The sequence below is a fragment of the Condylura cristata genome, unplaced genomic scaffold, assembly GCF_000260355.1.
Source record: "Condylura cristata isolate star-nosed mole 26May11 unplaced genomic scaffold, ConCri1.0 scaffold00033, whole genome shotgun sequence".
In the NCBI taxonomy this organism is placed as follows: Eukaryota; Metazoa; Chordata; class Mammalia; order Eulipotyphla; family Talpidae; genus Condylura; species Condylura cristata.
In genome coordinates, this window is record NW_004567134.1 from 4008864 (window position 1) to 4024372 (window position 15509).

The following is a 15509-nucleotide window of genomic DNA, read 5'->3' on the forward strand; positions in this document are numbered from 1 at the left end:
CTGAATGTTATACATAAAAGCACTTACTAATCTTTTTTGGAATTTTTTAGTATTTCACTGAGTCAAATTCATGCCTACTCTTCAAAGTCTAAGTTAGATTAAACCCTCAAAAAGTAAACTGTGCTCATAAGAGTGCCAGGGATGTTGGTGTGTGTTGGCTCATAGTTACCATAAAGGCACAACCACAGTTACAAACACAGTCTGCTTTCTGGGCTTGGCACCATAGGCTTGGCATCTGTTTGGGCCTCAGTCTTATAATATCAATTTCTTATTGTCTCAGAAACAATGACGTGATGTTGATATCTTGGGATTTGGAGATTTATGATAAGAGCAGTGAGAGAAACTTTGGAGAAAAATAGATAAATACAATCCAAAGTCTTCCTTAATGTTGTTTTAAGAGGAAGGAAAATCAATAACCTATGGATCCATTTTTAACAACTACTTTTTGCCTTTTTCATCTTTAGTGTCTGTTATACTTGGAATTGATCTGTAGATAAGCCACCTTTAACACACAGCAAGGTAGCATCTTGAGCTAGGCATGAGTAGCAGAGGAAATTCACATTGACACACATATGCACACCCACACGTAACCAACAATCACTTTAATGATTTAACAAGTGCTTTTATGGTTCCATAAACGTTGGTGTTGGGTGAAAAGACAATGACTGAGCATAGATTTATTCAAAGTGGCAGTTAAATTAGAGAATGAGCTGTTACCAATCACATAGTTATCTCTCACATGCTAACATTGAGTCAAATTTGTAGAAGAGAGTAATCAAGAGAATCAAGCCAAGATTCATATCATATAGGTCATTAAAAATACGAACACTTCACTACCTAGATGCACATATTATCGAAAAATATTTTTAAAAAAGCCAACTGTAGCCCTCCCTGGTGGCGCAGCGGGTTAAAGCACAGCACTGAGAATCTAAAGCTGCTTCCGCATGAGTTCGATTCCCGCCTGCCCTGGAGGTGACCACATGGCGTGGCAGACCTCTCCTGACCCGCCCACTGCTCCCCTCAGCAACCTGCCTGTTCTGTTCCCCACTCTGTCTCTGGTGAAGCCTTTCACCGCCCCTGAGCCTCTGGCCTGTATCCCAGTTCTGTAGGCACAAATAAATAAATCTTTAAAAAAAAAAAAAGGCGAACTGTAAAGATACAGATAAATGCATGGGCTAGCCTTGGAGTGGAGTTGTCTAGGAGATTATACTTATGCTGTATTTTCTTTTGAATTAAAAAAGAAGATCAAATATGGGCAGAGTATTATCAATGTCTGTTCTGGGTAGCAGGAAAATCAGACATTTGTTCTAGTAACTTCTGTTTTTCCATCATTCCTAATGGTGGTTTGGAGCACAGTTCACAAGCAGCATCTTGTGTGCCATGCAGACAAGATGCTTAAAGACATGGTCAGCTGCTCCAGCAGATGCCACAATCTGGCCACCTCTCTTACCTAGTTTGTACCTGCGGAATGTGTTACCAATATAAGTGCATTTAACACATTCTGCACTTCCACAGTTTCCTCTTGAATGCAAGCCCTAATAAATTACCTGTCCTGCTCCACTAGGTCTGGGATCCACAGATGTTGTCCCTATGTCTGTAGTGTGTTCATACGGCTTTTGTCTAAAAAAAAAAAAAAAACTTTTTTTCTGAAACCATCTTCCCTTTAGAATGAGATTTTAATCTAAGTCTATTTATTCAAAAATCAGAAATAGCTATGAAACCAGACCCTATTTAAACACAGAAAAAAGAATGACTGAAGATTAAGCAAATGTTAGGAAACTAAAAACAAAAAAAAACTTATATTTATCTTCTTGCATTTCCTTTTTTCCAGATCTGCGGTTTCCCTCCCATTGGCTGTCCTGCGTGGGTGCCAAGTTCCACACGTGACTGAATGGATCAGAAGGTCAGATGTCAAATTTGACTTGGCTGTTTGCAGACTTGCTGTCTTTCTGATTGTATTTTTTCGCATTATGAGAATTAGCTTCCAGAGTGTGGTGTTGCTGCTGTTATGATTTAGCAATAGGTTTTGAACTCTGTTGGTATTCAGAAGAAATTAAAATGAGTTAAAATATATAATGGAGAAAAGGAATGCTCCACACTCACTTGGGGAAGAGTGAGAGTGGAGTCCATTTTTTCATTTGTCTGTGGAAAACTTGTGCTGGGTGAAGATCCATCAGCCCTCTCTGGCCTCTCTTCTCTGAGTGCTACAAAAACCTAAGATTTAGATGAGCCACAAGGAGAGAAGGTCATTTAGGCTGTGAGCACCTGAGCAGTAAAACTGCATTCTTCTCTGAATATCCCTCCTATCATCCCCAGATGTTTGCTAACATCTAACAGCCTCTTTGCAGCCCTGAGTTTTAGTTAGGAACCCAGTTTGTTTACATTATTGTAACAAAGCTTTCCTTTTGTCTCTGCAGTCAAGATTGTGTCAGCACTTTCCCTTCTGTGTTTATTATTTTTTGCCGTTAAAAGTTAACGGTGAAAAAATGGCTTTCTGGCTGTAAGGTGACATTCAGGCTTGGCCAAGGTCTGGTGGAGTCTATAGAAATGCTTGCTGGCTGTGGAGTCAGGTCTTGTGAATGCTGCCTTTGTGCCTCCCCTTGCCCAGGGCCCCTGGCCTATTGTCTAGGCGCCTCAGGTGGGGTGACACTATCTGATTGTAACCGGTGCTAATATTACAGGGCTCAATGCCTAGCCGTCCCTGGGGGCCCCAGTCTGGCTGCCTGTCTCCCAGCCCTTTCTCCAGGGGACAAGCCACAGCTCTCATATCAGAAAACACTATTTGTAATTTATAGAATGTTCAAGAAAAAGAGATCAGTAGGAATTGTCTAGACCTGGGGACCTCTAATTTTTTTCTTTTTAGAAAGAATTCTTTTCCCAAGTGAAATCGTCCATTGAGCCCCAATTTAAGACATGGGAAAGTACAGCTATTCTGTTTAAAGGGTAAAAGGGTCTCAGTAAACCCCTCTCTTCTGCCTCCTCCTCACCTCCCCCTAATTGAGGTGACTTGTGGGGTTCCCTACTCCTCCCCCAGAAACCTAGGACTCTTAGAATATTTATACTCTATTCTTATAGATGGATAGCCTCATTTACAGATAAGGAAACTAGGAGGTGATTTTTGCAGGTTCTTAAAACTTATGATATTAGAGACTGAAGAGTTCATGCTGTCTTCATCCATTTTTATATAGTTCTAGAAAAAGTACAATTTATGTATGGTAACAGGTATCAAAATGCTGATAACTTTGAATACTGAAGAAGAGGGCATTGAAAGGGCAAAAGAGAATTTTCTGGAGCGATGGAAATGTGCATGTTTATTAAAGTGTGGACTACATACCATTCATTAAAACTCATCTGTGCTTTTTACATAGATAAATGATTCAGCCTTGAATATATTGGCTATCAGAGGAAATGGCAGGGTACAGAAAGAAAGGGGGTAGGACATTGGCATGGCAGTTGGGTGGAAGTTGAGTGAAGCATGTGCACAACTGGACATGTGAATATATAACCCCCAAAATATATAGTTCTGTAAATGACTGACAAATTAATAAAATTGGAGGAAAAAATGAATTATATCAATATTTTTTTAAAAAGACAAGGGGAGAAATAAAGCAAAAGAAAATTAGATGTCCAGTGAATGAAAATTCTTCTAAACTTCCTTAAATCCTGACAGTGCCAATGAACTTCCACAAAGCTGTGTGGATATGAACTGAACTGGTTGCAGGCTGCCATACAAAGGGTCATAAAACAGGCAGTTTTTGTTTAATAATCACCATAACCAGGAAGATGAATGCTCAGAGAATTCCAGACAATGGAGCTACTGAATATTTTGGGGGTCCTCTAGCCTGTAATGCCTAGAATGGTGCTACAAGGGAACTCTGGGAGGGGAAGCCTAAATATGATACTTGATTCTTGCATTCCTTTGATCTGTGCTTATAGATAGTACTCAGGAAATGCTTGATAGTTTTTTAAAGCTTTTTTTTAAAGATTTATTTATTTGTGCATACAGAACTGGGGTACAGGCCAGAGGCTCAGGGGCGGCGAGAGGCTTCACCAGAGACAGAGTGGGGAACAGAACAGGCAGATCGACGAAGTACACTGCTGAGGGGAGCAGCGGGCGGGTCTGGAGAGGTCTGCCACGCCATGTGGTCACCTCCGGGGCAGGCGGGAATCGAACTCATGCGGAAGTGGCTTTAGATTCTCAGTGCTGTGCTTTAACCTGCTGCGCCACCAGGGAGGGCCCTTTTTAAGCTTTTTAAGCCTATAATACACCTAATGCTTTTCCATTACCCATAAAATGCAAGGCTTCTTCTCATATATCTTAGCAGAAAGGAACTTCTGGTGACTGAAGCTAGAAGGTAGGGCTCAAATACACCTGTGACATTGGCCACTGCTGGCTTTAGTCTTGTTAGTTTAGCAATATGTCACATGGAAAAGACCTTGTACCTCTATCCTTACCTTAGGATATTTTGACCCTCTTGAAAGCATTTTCCTTTCCCTGAAATACTTTGAACCAACCATATTTAACTTTTCTACTCGTGTGTTTTAGAACTTTAATAGAAATCTGAAAGGTAACTAATTGGGTTGAAATACAACTAAGGATTAGTCCAAGACAGATAATGACTCAGCAACTAACTCTAGCAACCAAAGCCTGGTGAGAAAACCAAGGCTTGGATGAGCAAGAAAAATGTCTTTGAAAAGGAGATGTTGACAAGAAATAGCAAGAGAGGGTCACATGAAGTTGGAGCAGGAAGGATGTAAAGATACTGGGTTGTTCCAGCCTTTGAGTCTATGATGTTACTTTTCTTCAGAAAGAACAAACTGTCTACTAGTTAAGTGATTTCTTAACAAAGGGTCAAGGCCTATTTAACTCAGAAGATGGATCCACATTAACAAAAATTTAGTTCACTAATGAAGCTGTGGCAAAACTGAGTCATCCATAAAAAAGAACATTTTAAATAACCACACATTTTTAACCCACACAGACTGTCCTTTGCCTGAACACACCACACATTTCCTAATAGAATCAAGTTCATTTAGTTAGATTTTAGCCACCAATTTAGTTTAATGTGCATAAAAGCAAAACTGAAATTGTACAATATAAAAAGTATGAGCAGGATTTGCTTTTGGTAATTGTGGGTCCGTTTGAAAGGAATTGTTTCATCAAGTCATTAAAGTCAACTTATCCAAATGCAAAGTATCAAGACAGAATTGTGTGTTGACTCCATTCCACTGATTCTCCTGGACTTAACATTACTGAAAATTATGCTTGCATACATGTGTGCATACAACTTTCTCCTTTCCACAGCACTTTTTGCCTTTCCACATACAAGATCATTTACATATTAATTATCACTGTCCACTATAACAATTTTATAGCAAGGACATAAGGGTCTCTGTCTTATATGTGTATGTGTGTGTATATATATGTATACGTGTGAGGAGGGTATGTATGTGTGTATACAGATATACATCCCAAACAGCCAGAATAATGCCTGGCATCAAGTATGTAATACCTACTCACTAACTTATTATTTATTACCTTCATAGTTTTATCCATTTTACTAGAGTTTCAAATTAAATCCATATAAATTATCAGTCTTTCCTTTGTAATTTCTTCCACTAATTTTAAAGCTAAGTATCTTTTTCATATAGAGGTCAATTAAATATTCAACAGTATTTTCTTTAGTTTTTCTTAAAATACTTGCTCTTTAAACCATCCAGCATTTCATTAGATTTTAGAATGGGCGATGAGGCTTCAACCAGGTATTTCTCCCAAACTGCCAATTTTCCTATTTTTAAAACTGCTTTATCTCCCCCTTTTATTTTACAAGGTCACCTTTATAATTCTACATTAAATTCATACAATATGGTCTGATTGGAAGCTGGTAGAGTTCAATGGAACCCAGACTGTTCTATTATATGATGAATATTTCAAAACCTTGGCATTTGGATTTGCAAGCAGTTTTATAGCAAGTTTTTCTAAAATTAGACACAAAATTAAAATTTCCTAATTATTAAATGCATCTGTTAAAAATGAGGGACCCAGGGAGACCCCTTAATACTACCTGAACAATATAGTTCATCAAAAAATGCTCATGTCTCTCATGAAATAAGGAAATTACTATGTTTATTTTCAATACAAATTTTGCAATTGCTGATTTCTAAGTGGTGGTGATGTTTATGAATACTCTTTATGACATGTCTTCTTGAAATATGAGGTCATATGAAGACACAAAAATTTCTGGTTTAGGAGTGTTTCCTGTTATTTAATTGATAGAACAGCTTGTTGTTGACCCCTTTGGCTAAGAATGTTGTCAAATAAATATTCTCTAAGCTTTTCTTTATGCAAAAACACCTTGCTATGTCAGTGGGAGATACAAAAAGTACAATTATACTTCCCCAAAAGATACTTAAAAATCAATTTGTGATTTAACATACCTGTATAGAGAAAGGTAAACTCTGATTAGATATTCACTGTTAACTATGTTTTTGGCAAATCAAAATGAATGGGGCAGTATATTTATAAGGTATTATTATATTAATTACATTGACTAATATATTATCAAGAAATTAAAATGAGGATAATAGTGATTGTAACAGCCTCTGAAATCTTTACCAAGATTATAAATTGAATCAGGCCTTTACAAACAAGAAGAATTTGACGTTAAGGAGAGAAAATGGGAGAGCAAGAAGTCCTCAGACCTATTCCAACATTTAGCAGTTGGTTTTTTCCCTATGTTTTCATTGCTGTTTATGAAGTCAGTAGGTGGTTTTTTTCTGTACAAAGGCTATATTATTGTTTTATACATTTCTGAACAGCTTTTTATTTCTACTTTAAACATAGCTAACATAGATATGATACACTAACATAGCTTTGAAGTTGGACTAATCAACAAGGAAATCTAGCAAGGACAGTTATATTTAGACTGATCATCAAGAAACAGCAGCAAACCTGCTCTTCTCCCTGCTCTTTTAAAACCATTTGCAATTAATTGAGGATGGACAACCACTGCGGTCAATGTAGTTTTTCTCCTTTTGAGAGGAAGCATTTAATCTGGCAGGTATCTTGCCAACCATTAGTTGTCAACATTAATGAGTTTGGAGAGTGGGGGGACAGTGTACCTCACATAATCTAGAGACTGCCATTGATCACCAGCATAACCTATTTCTCTCAGCCAATTGTTTATGGGAATGATTAATAAATAACAGAATGGATCTTATACATTTGTCTTCTTTCTCTTCTATTACTTATTGTCTGAAAGAGGACCAAAGACAGTCAGAAGCAGGAAGCAGGAGCTTAGTCCACAGTCTGAAGAAATAGACCATGACTAAATAGGAGCCTGTTGCAGTTATCCATTGTATTCCTCTTATCCGGGTATGCCTATGTAATCCAAAACACTATCATCCATATTTTGCATTTCTCATTTAATTGGAAATAGTATCACATATATTTTGCAACAAGGCTGATAGAGTAGCAGAATATGCTCAATTTACATGCTGATTTTCTGGAATAGACAGTTTGGTATATTCCATTTTGCAACCAAAAGGACACAGACATTTAGGTTTCTAGTTTAAAGTTGTGTTTGTTAACTGGTATCTTGGATTGTAGGCTACTAATTATGAACATGTTACCGTTCATATTTTTATTTAGTATATTATTCATGAAAAGCAACTATTTTCTGATGAAATGTGAAAAAAATAGAAGTTGAAGGTAAAAAGTTATATGCAATTTTCTGTATGTGTATTATGTTTCACAGTAAAAAGTTTAGAACAGAAACAGTAAGAAAGGGTCAATGATATCCAGTAACAACTAAAAATTGAATTATTCTAAGGAAGGAAACTGTTTATTTGGGAAAATGCCTCTATCAGTGTGCTTGGAGCATGAAAGATAAATCTCCATGGGGTCAGAATGAGAGTAAAACTCTTGCTAGCGACAAAGAGAGTTTTGGGTCATTACTTCAGAGACAGAAGGGAGAAAGAAAGAAAACGAAGTAAGGAAGGGCACGAAGGAGGAACTTCAATGGAGAATGTTAAAGAAATGACAGAAAGCTATAAATTTAGTGAAGTGACTCCTCTCTATGAACCCTCAAATCTTCAGTAAAAATAAAATGTTAATGCTTGAAGACACGTTGCACAAAGAACCCACCTTTGACTAAAGTCATCATGAGGTAAAAATGAGACAGATTGGGAGTGAACAAGCATGGTGTCTGAGGGTGTTATGGAAATCTTTCAAAATGGAAGTTTAGGTTAAGGTGGAAAGTGGTGGTGGAGATAGGTCTCATCAACAGATGTTGCATACTTGACAATTTGCAGCAGGGCTTCTTAAGTTCTAATGATTTTACAATCGTCTGTGAATCTTGTTCAAAATGCTGATGATTCTGAATTTAAGGCAAGACTTAGATGTTCTTGACAAAGCTGGGAATCCATATCCCTAACAAAGCTCTTGGTTAGTAACCACAATGCCGGTCAACAGACCACACTTAAGAGAAGCAAATTAGCTCCAGCTCCAGTTTCCCAGGTTTAAATCCTAGTTTTGCCATGTAACTGTAAGGAAGTCTATATAACTGTGCATTGAACTTGCCTTTGTTTTATCAGTCATAAAATGGTGATAATACCTCATAGCATTGCTATAAAAATTAGTTACTGTATATAAAATACTTAGAACTGTATCTCAACATAAAAGGGCTATGTAAGTATGAACTGCAACTGCTATCATTAGCATCATTATCTTACCTGGAAATAACAAAACCAATCCAATGAAAAATTAATATCTTAATGCTGTTCCATTGTAACAGTTAGAGTTTAGCTTTAATGTGAGAAAAAGGTAGATTCAAATCCCACCTCCATGACCTTGACATTCACTGCTTCTGCCTTTGCAATAAATTAGTTTAAGTTCCAAAGCTTGCTGAGAAGTTACAAAAATGTGCATATTTATTTCTCCCCTAAAATTTTAGACTGCAAAGAATGCCTTTTTTCAGGACTCAGAAGTCTTCATACTATAGCAGACTACAAGCCAGTCTCTTGAGTATCTGGAGTGAGTTGTAGTTATGGGCAAGGAGTGTCAAAAAAACAAAAGTCCAGCCAGAGTTCAAGCAGTAAGTTCATTGGCTTGAGGTTGGCAAAGGGTTTCTTGGTAGTTGCTCATTAGGCAGGAAATAAGTTCCAAAATTCTGTAAATTAGGCATTTTGGGGAATTCAGTCTCACATTTCTTAAATTCCATTCTTCTGAGGGTATATGTGTGATATTTTCCATTTTATATTCTCAGGTGTCATTTTAAATTGAAATCAATATTGTGTGTTACATTTTATAGATATTTCAGTTATAGACAGAGTTTATACATTATTTTAACTGTCTAGAGAGAGATTGGAACTATTCTTCTCACCTTCACTGCCTCCACATACTATTTTGGCACATAGTATTTTCATATCACTCAATTAATATGGAGTAAAATCATCAGCCTGTAGTCAGGGAAGACAGAAAAATTATTCATAAAAATACCATATTGTAAGCTTCATTTTGACTTCCACTTAGTCTACTTCATCTTTTTAGAAGTTTCCTATACCAAGAAATATAACAGAGGCATAAATACATGGTAGTGATATTTAGCTGGAATTTTTCTTTAAAAAAATTGATATAAAGATCTGTGCATTTTTGATTGCTATCATTATAATTATTTTTTCATATTTATCAGATATGGAATGAAGGATATATGTTCCACTTTAAGTAAACCTTACTTGGGAGCTTTGTATTTATACAACAAATAAACTGAGTAGCAAATATTTATTTGGCAAAAGTCTTTGCATGAGGATTCAAAACAACTGCCTTATGTATCCGGTTACTGAATAAACTTAAATGAGGTTTGCACGCAGCATTTTCAGAGACCCTGCTGGAATAGAAAGGTGGTCCATTTGTTGAGATAGTCTCATACAAAATAGTTAAATATACTCTTAAAAGACCTAGTAGATTAACTAGTAGTTTCTAAAATGGTTTGGTGATAAAGTTCTCACACTTAGTTTCTCAATCCTTCTCCTAAATAATTTTTACAACCGGTGCTATAACTTCTGAGGTACTCTAGCCAAGGTCTTAAGAAAAGTATACCCTTGCTTATGTTAACTTTGGGCTGCTGGTCACACAGAGTTATAGAATCCTAGAGACAAAAAGTTTCTTAGAGATCATCTCTTTGCAGATCTAATAAAATCAGAACCTGCTACACTTTAAGATGCACAGGCAATTCTGACACACAGTAAAATGGGAGAAGGCTGAGTGCCTACTCCTAGCCCCTACACCCCATATGGCTAGCACACTGTATGATTATTATTGTCACCTCTGTAAGAGCATTCTAAAATAAAACAGAGCCATTCGTCATTCCTTTCTTGGCTTGGTAAACGGTTATTCTTTCAAAGGGAAGAGATGCTTCTCTGAAATAAAGAGAGAAACAAGAACAGAATCCAAGAAACTTATGTGCAGAAACTGTGATTGTGATTTCCCTGGATGACCTGTAGACCACTTTATGTCATCCGAATGGCATCATTTTATGTAAGTCTTAGACAACAGTGAGACTGTACTTTTATGATTTTTTTCAAATTAAGGTAAAACTTTGCCACACTCTGTTTGATTCAGAAGTATAGAATCCTTCCTCTTCAGTTGTACATTACCACACCACATCCACTATTGTTGTGTGTTGTTTCTAGGTTGTGGGACAATAGGAGGTGAAACAAGTGAGAGATAAGTGGACATGAACACAGACCTTATGAGAAAAATGCATTGATGCCCAAATTCACTCTGAGTTCCTTATCTCTATCAACCTAGGACCCAACAGTGCTTAGTAATACAAAAGGTGACAAGACATGAGGAAGCGGAGATAGAGCTAAAGGCTTTTAATCTTTTTTGTAATTATTTAAATGCAAGACTATGTGATATAAGTGACTATAAGACTATACTCACACATTGTTAAGCCACAGAAAACACAAATTCCTATAACAGGAAATATCTTTCATTAGAATGATCTAAATGAGTCACTTAGACAATAATGAGAGAGGGAAGAATTTGCAATGATAATTCCTTTGTACCTGGACAACTTTAATCAATTAACACCTGAAGCCATTAGCTTTGGGTTCGAAAGGAAAAGCTAAGGAGATACAGAAGCCCCTGAGACCTGAATGCCAAACAAACCAATGCTGCTTTTCTGGAGTTCCTGGCAAAGAAAGGAGTCTCATAAGTTAATATAAGACTTCATACACTTTAATTACCCTGAGGAGGGTCATAAGACAGAGGTGGGTCCTGGACCTGACCCAAGGCAAATACAATAAAGACTTTGTTATTTGGTACATGTAGATAAGATTAAGATTAACAAAATAAAACAAAAATACTTAATCTATTTACCTGCTTTTCCCAGGAAAATTTAAAAAATCCTCTTTTTGAAGCTATGAAAACTATGGTTTTGATTTGAGAAGACAAAAGGACTTAAGCTTAAATACTAATTTATTTTCTTGGCCACATAATAAGAGGACAAAGTCAAATTCATACTTATATATAACTATTTCTCTCTAAATCGATATTTACGAAAAGTTCACTCTTTGTACAAATTCATCTATAGTTTCTTCTTTTATGAATATGCATTAACATATATTCATAGTTTTGATTTTTCATGGATTTTAATTGCTTTCTGTTCCTTTACTCTATCCCAGTATTGTCCACTAAAAACACAATGCGAACCACCAGTGCAAATAACTTTAAATTTTCTTGTAACCACATTAAAAAAAAAACTACAGATGAAATTTATTTTAGTATTACATGTTACATAACTTAATTCCAAAATATCATTACAAGTAACCAATATAAAAATTATTGAGGTATTTTGCATTCTCTCATGTTACAGCTTTGAAATCCCATCTGTTTTGTATACTTACTTATAGCACATCTCCCTTCAAACAGCCCCATGCCAAGTACTCAATAGTCATGTGTGGCTAGTAACTTAGGAAGGCCTGATGAAAAACATGGATATTCCTTCCAGAAAAATCCATGTTAACATCCTGCATAATGTTCAAGCAATTTATGAACTCCTAGAAGCTATCTTGGACTCCCATCATAAAATAATCCCAACTACCATAAAGCTCTCTCTAGTAATTTTTGTTAAATGTTGAACTTTTTGAAGTAAGATAAATTATTTTAAGAAGAAACTATATCATTTGTATAAATGAAAAATGTTTCATTTGCCAAAAGGGAGAATATAACTGTAAAAAAAGTATTTCTTGATTTTTTTCCTTTTATTGAGGTAACATAGGTTTACAATAATGTATATGATTTAGGGGACATTCTCAGCTCCTCAGAAGTATGTTACACACCACCTCACCCACACCTCCCATCCCATCCAGGTACCCATAGTCTTTTACCCTAAGTATTGGGTCTCTTCCTACCTTTGTTCCCATCCTTATCTCCCCTACCCCTCTAGTAGCTTCAATTGTGATAAGTAAAATAATTCTGAAGGAGAAAGACAGGATAATTTCACTCATATACAGAATGTATAGAAAACAAAACAGCAACAAAATAGAAAGGAACTGACAAAACTGACCCTGCCATGAGCTGAGCTTGAGAATTCTAATAACTCCAAGACTTGGTAATGTCAATCCTTACAGTTTTCATCATTCTGTTGGGTGAGTAATACTCTCTTATTGTGGCTTTAATGTGCATGTGTTCACCTAAAATGAGTCATAAAATTGTTAACATTCATATAGAAGCTTCTCATTTCTTGGCTCAGGCTACCACACGTGTGACAGTTATTCACCCTTTTCAGTAATCCTATTTCTCCATCCTGATAGACGTGATGCCTGATTGTGCAACCATTCCAGTTTTGTCAGATGTGAAAATTCCTCAGTCACACCCCTAGTGCAATCACCCCAGGGTATGACCCTGATAAATGATGCACAGGATCCACCCAGCATTCCTGCACAGGCACCTGCTAATGAGCTTGCTTCCACAAGCTCAGGGCAGCCTGCCTGTTCAGTAAGAACCTGATGAGCATTTAGTGAGCACCTATTTGTTCCAGGTGCTGTGCTGGACCCTGAGGAAGCAAAAGACTGCATAGTCTCCTTCTTAAAAGGTCCACAATCTAGTGAGGGAACAGAGAGGAAGCATATGAGTGCAATGCAATATGAAATGAACTTTGAGAAATGTGTATGTTCAGGAGACATTGAGGCCCAGTGCAAAGTTGTGGTTGGAAAGAAGTCTCCTGGGAGGAGCGATACTCTGAGTGAGTATTACGGAAGTAGAAGGAGGCAGGCATCCTGGGTAGCAGCTGCAATGAAAGGCATGGAGAGGAGTCTCTGCATGGGCTTTTCAGGGTCTCTCAAGACAACTGGAGTGTAAGACAAGGGATTGAGGCTAGGTTGCCTGCAGGACTGAGTTGTGCCAGCTATATCTAGGACAAATATTTACTTAGCAGAATTTCAGCCTAGAGAATCTCCTTCTTGGTTTACCTACAAGGAAAAGGAATCAAGACCTCCCTTCTATGTTGCCTCTGAATTGTGACTTCTACTCATCTTTTGTTAAATTGTACTAGATAATTAATTATCTGGGCACAAGCACACAATTTGGAAGCAGTATACACATTCTCACATTAGTCTAAGATTTATGTTTTCTTCAGCGGGTGTTCCCTGTATGCCTTTCAGCTTTAGATCCCTCTTTCATACAATAGCTGAGTATGGGATCAGCCCACTTTGAATTTTCTTATGGAGTGGGGTTGTATTCTGTATGTTAGCTTTTGTCCTTTTGATTGAAGAGAGTCAGGAGATATTATAATAAAGGATCTGCTTGTCCATATCAAGTCAGTGATGGTAATATCAGATCCTTCCCCCTCATGCCCAGGCAAGGAAGACGTGGGGCACAAGAATTACCACCATTTAACTTAATGAGCATTCATGCAGTATCTGCGTCTTTCTATTTTCCAGAACGTATTCTAGTTATGGCACTCTGCAGCTCCCTTAATTCTCACATCCACCCTAAAGCTGGGCAACATTGTGTCCAGTTCAGTAATGGGGAAACCAAAGCATTTAGCACTAAAATAACTTGCTCGAGTCATATATGAAATTGGGACCCACTCATTCATTTCTGCAAACTATGCAGTGCTGCTTCTTCGTGCTTGTAAAATATCCAAGAGAAACTCAGAGAAACATAATTCATTCAACAAACATTTATTGAGCAACTGCCTAGTGGTGAGTCAGCAACACCTTTGCCCAGGAACCCATAACCTACTTAAGGAGAGAAAGGGGAGAGAATATCCATCATGCAACATTCCCCTGAGGAATTAAGGGATGGGCCTCTGAAGACACAGGAGGCCTTTTAAGTGAAAAGAAATGACTCTCACTTCTTTTGGGAGTCATCAAATATGCTGGAAGGCATTTAAAAATACTAGAGAGATAGGACTGGTGACTGGTGGGAAAGTGGAAGTCTAGATTGAGGGTCTTACATAGGGGTTAAAAACTGAAGCTCTCTCTTGTACCTGGGGGAAGCTACTGAAGTAGAGGAGAGCAGGAAAAGCCATCTCCATGGCAATCAGCCAAAAGAAGGTGGAAATGAGCAGGGTTTGGAATCTAGGTGTATCTGGTGAGATGACAATAAAATATAGAGTCTGAACTACACCTTGGGGGTGGGGGGTTGTGGGAGAAGGTACAGATATGTAACAGCAAGGGGGACAGGAGGAGGGAGAAAGGGGATGAGAGGGACAGAGAAGGAAAGAGGGAAAAGGAAAAGAACAGGGGGGAGGGTAAAAGAGGGAGGAAAGTTTGGAAGGAGGAAAGAAAAATTACCTTGGAAAAATATCTCATGGCAAAATATTACTGGCAAAATCCCCATATGATTGAGGCTTTTGAAGTATTTGCTCAGCAAGATTTGTGTTGGTGGTTCACCAACAGTTATTTTCATGGCTTTATAATAGCCCATTGAAATTGCTTCTATCTGAAGATAATTTGTCAGTCTTATGTAAGACTTCATTCAGGGGGCATTGCCCTGGCACGCAGACAGCTTTCAGACCTTACACACCAGCAGAAACATGTTATCTGAAGAGTGCAATAAAGCAAATTAAATTCATTGCCAGTCACCCCAGCAGCAAACAAGAGCTGTTTTATGAGACCTATCAGAATAATGTGTTGCTTTTAAAAAATTTAAAAATGAAAATAGAAAGTGGTTTAAAATTCAGCCTCACCAGCCTGAATCTTTATCCCTTTAAGTCCTAAGATACCTCAAGTATAGAGGTATCAGAAGCCTTATTTCAAGTCATATTATTTCTGCCTCCTTTGCTGGTCATAAGCAGCTTAATTAGCAGCATGAACTCGTTCTCGCCACAATTATGATGCTCTGACAGATAGAAGTGAATTGGAGTTGGGAGAGGAGTAAAAGTTCTAATCGGCCCAGGGTGATGGAGGTGGATAAGATAGCATGTCAGGTGTTAGCTGTCCAGGCAGCCTCCTGGTGTTTAGAGGAGTCTCGTTTCATGAGGGGTTTAGGTTACCAC

The 15509-nt window shown here is 37.5% G+C and overlaps 1 protein-coding gene across 1 annotated transcript in view; it reads left to right on the top strand.

Annotated features, from left to right (window-relative positions):
* The window catches only part of THRB (thyroid hormone receptor, beta), a 301254-nt gene that overhangs the window by 121033 nt on the left and 164712 nt on the right, over positions 1-15509 (top strand). The window contains exon 2 of the mRNA XM_004692279.2: positions 1832-1903. The gene's annotated coding sequence lies outside the window, so the exon portion shown is untranslated. The remainder of the gene's footprint in view (positions 1-1831; positions 1904-15509) is intronic.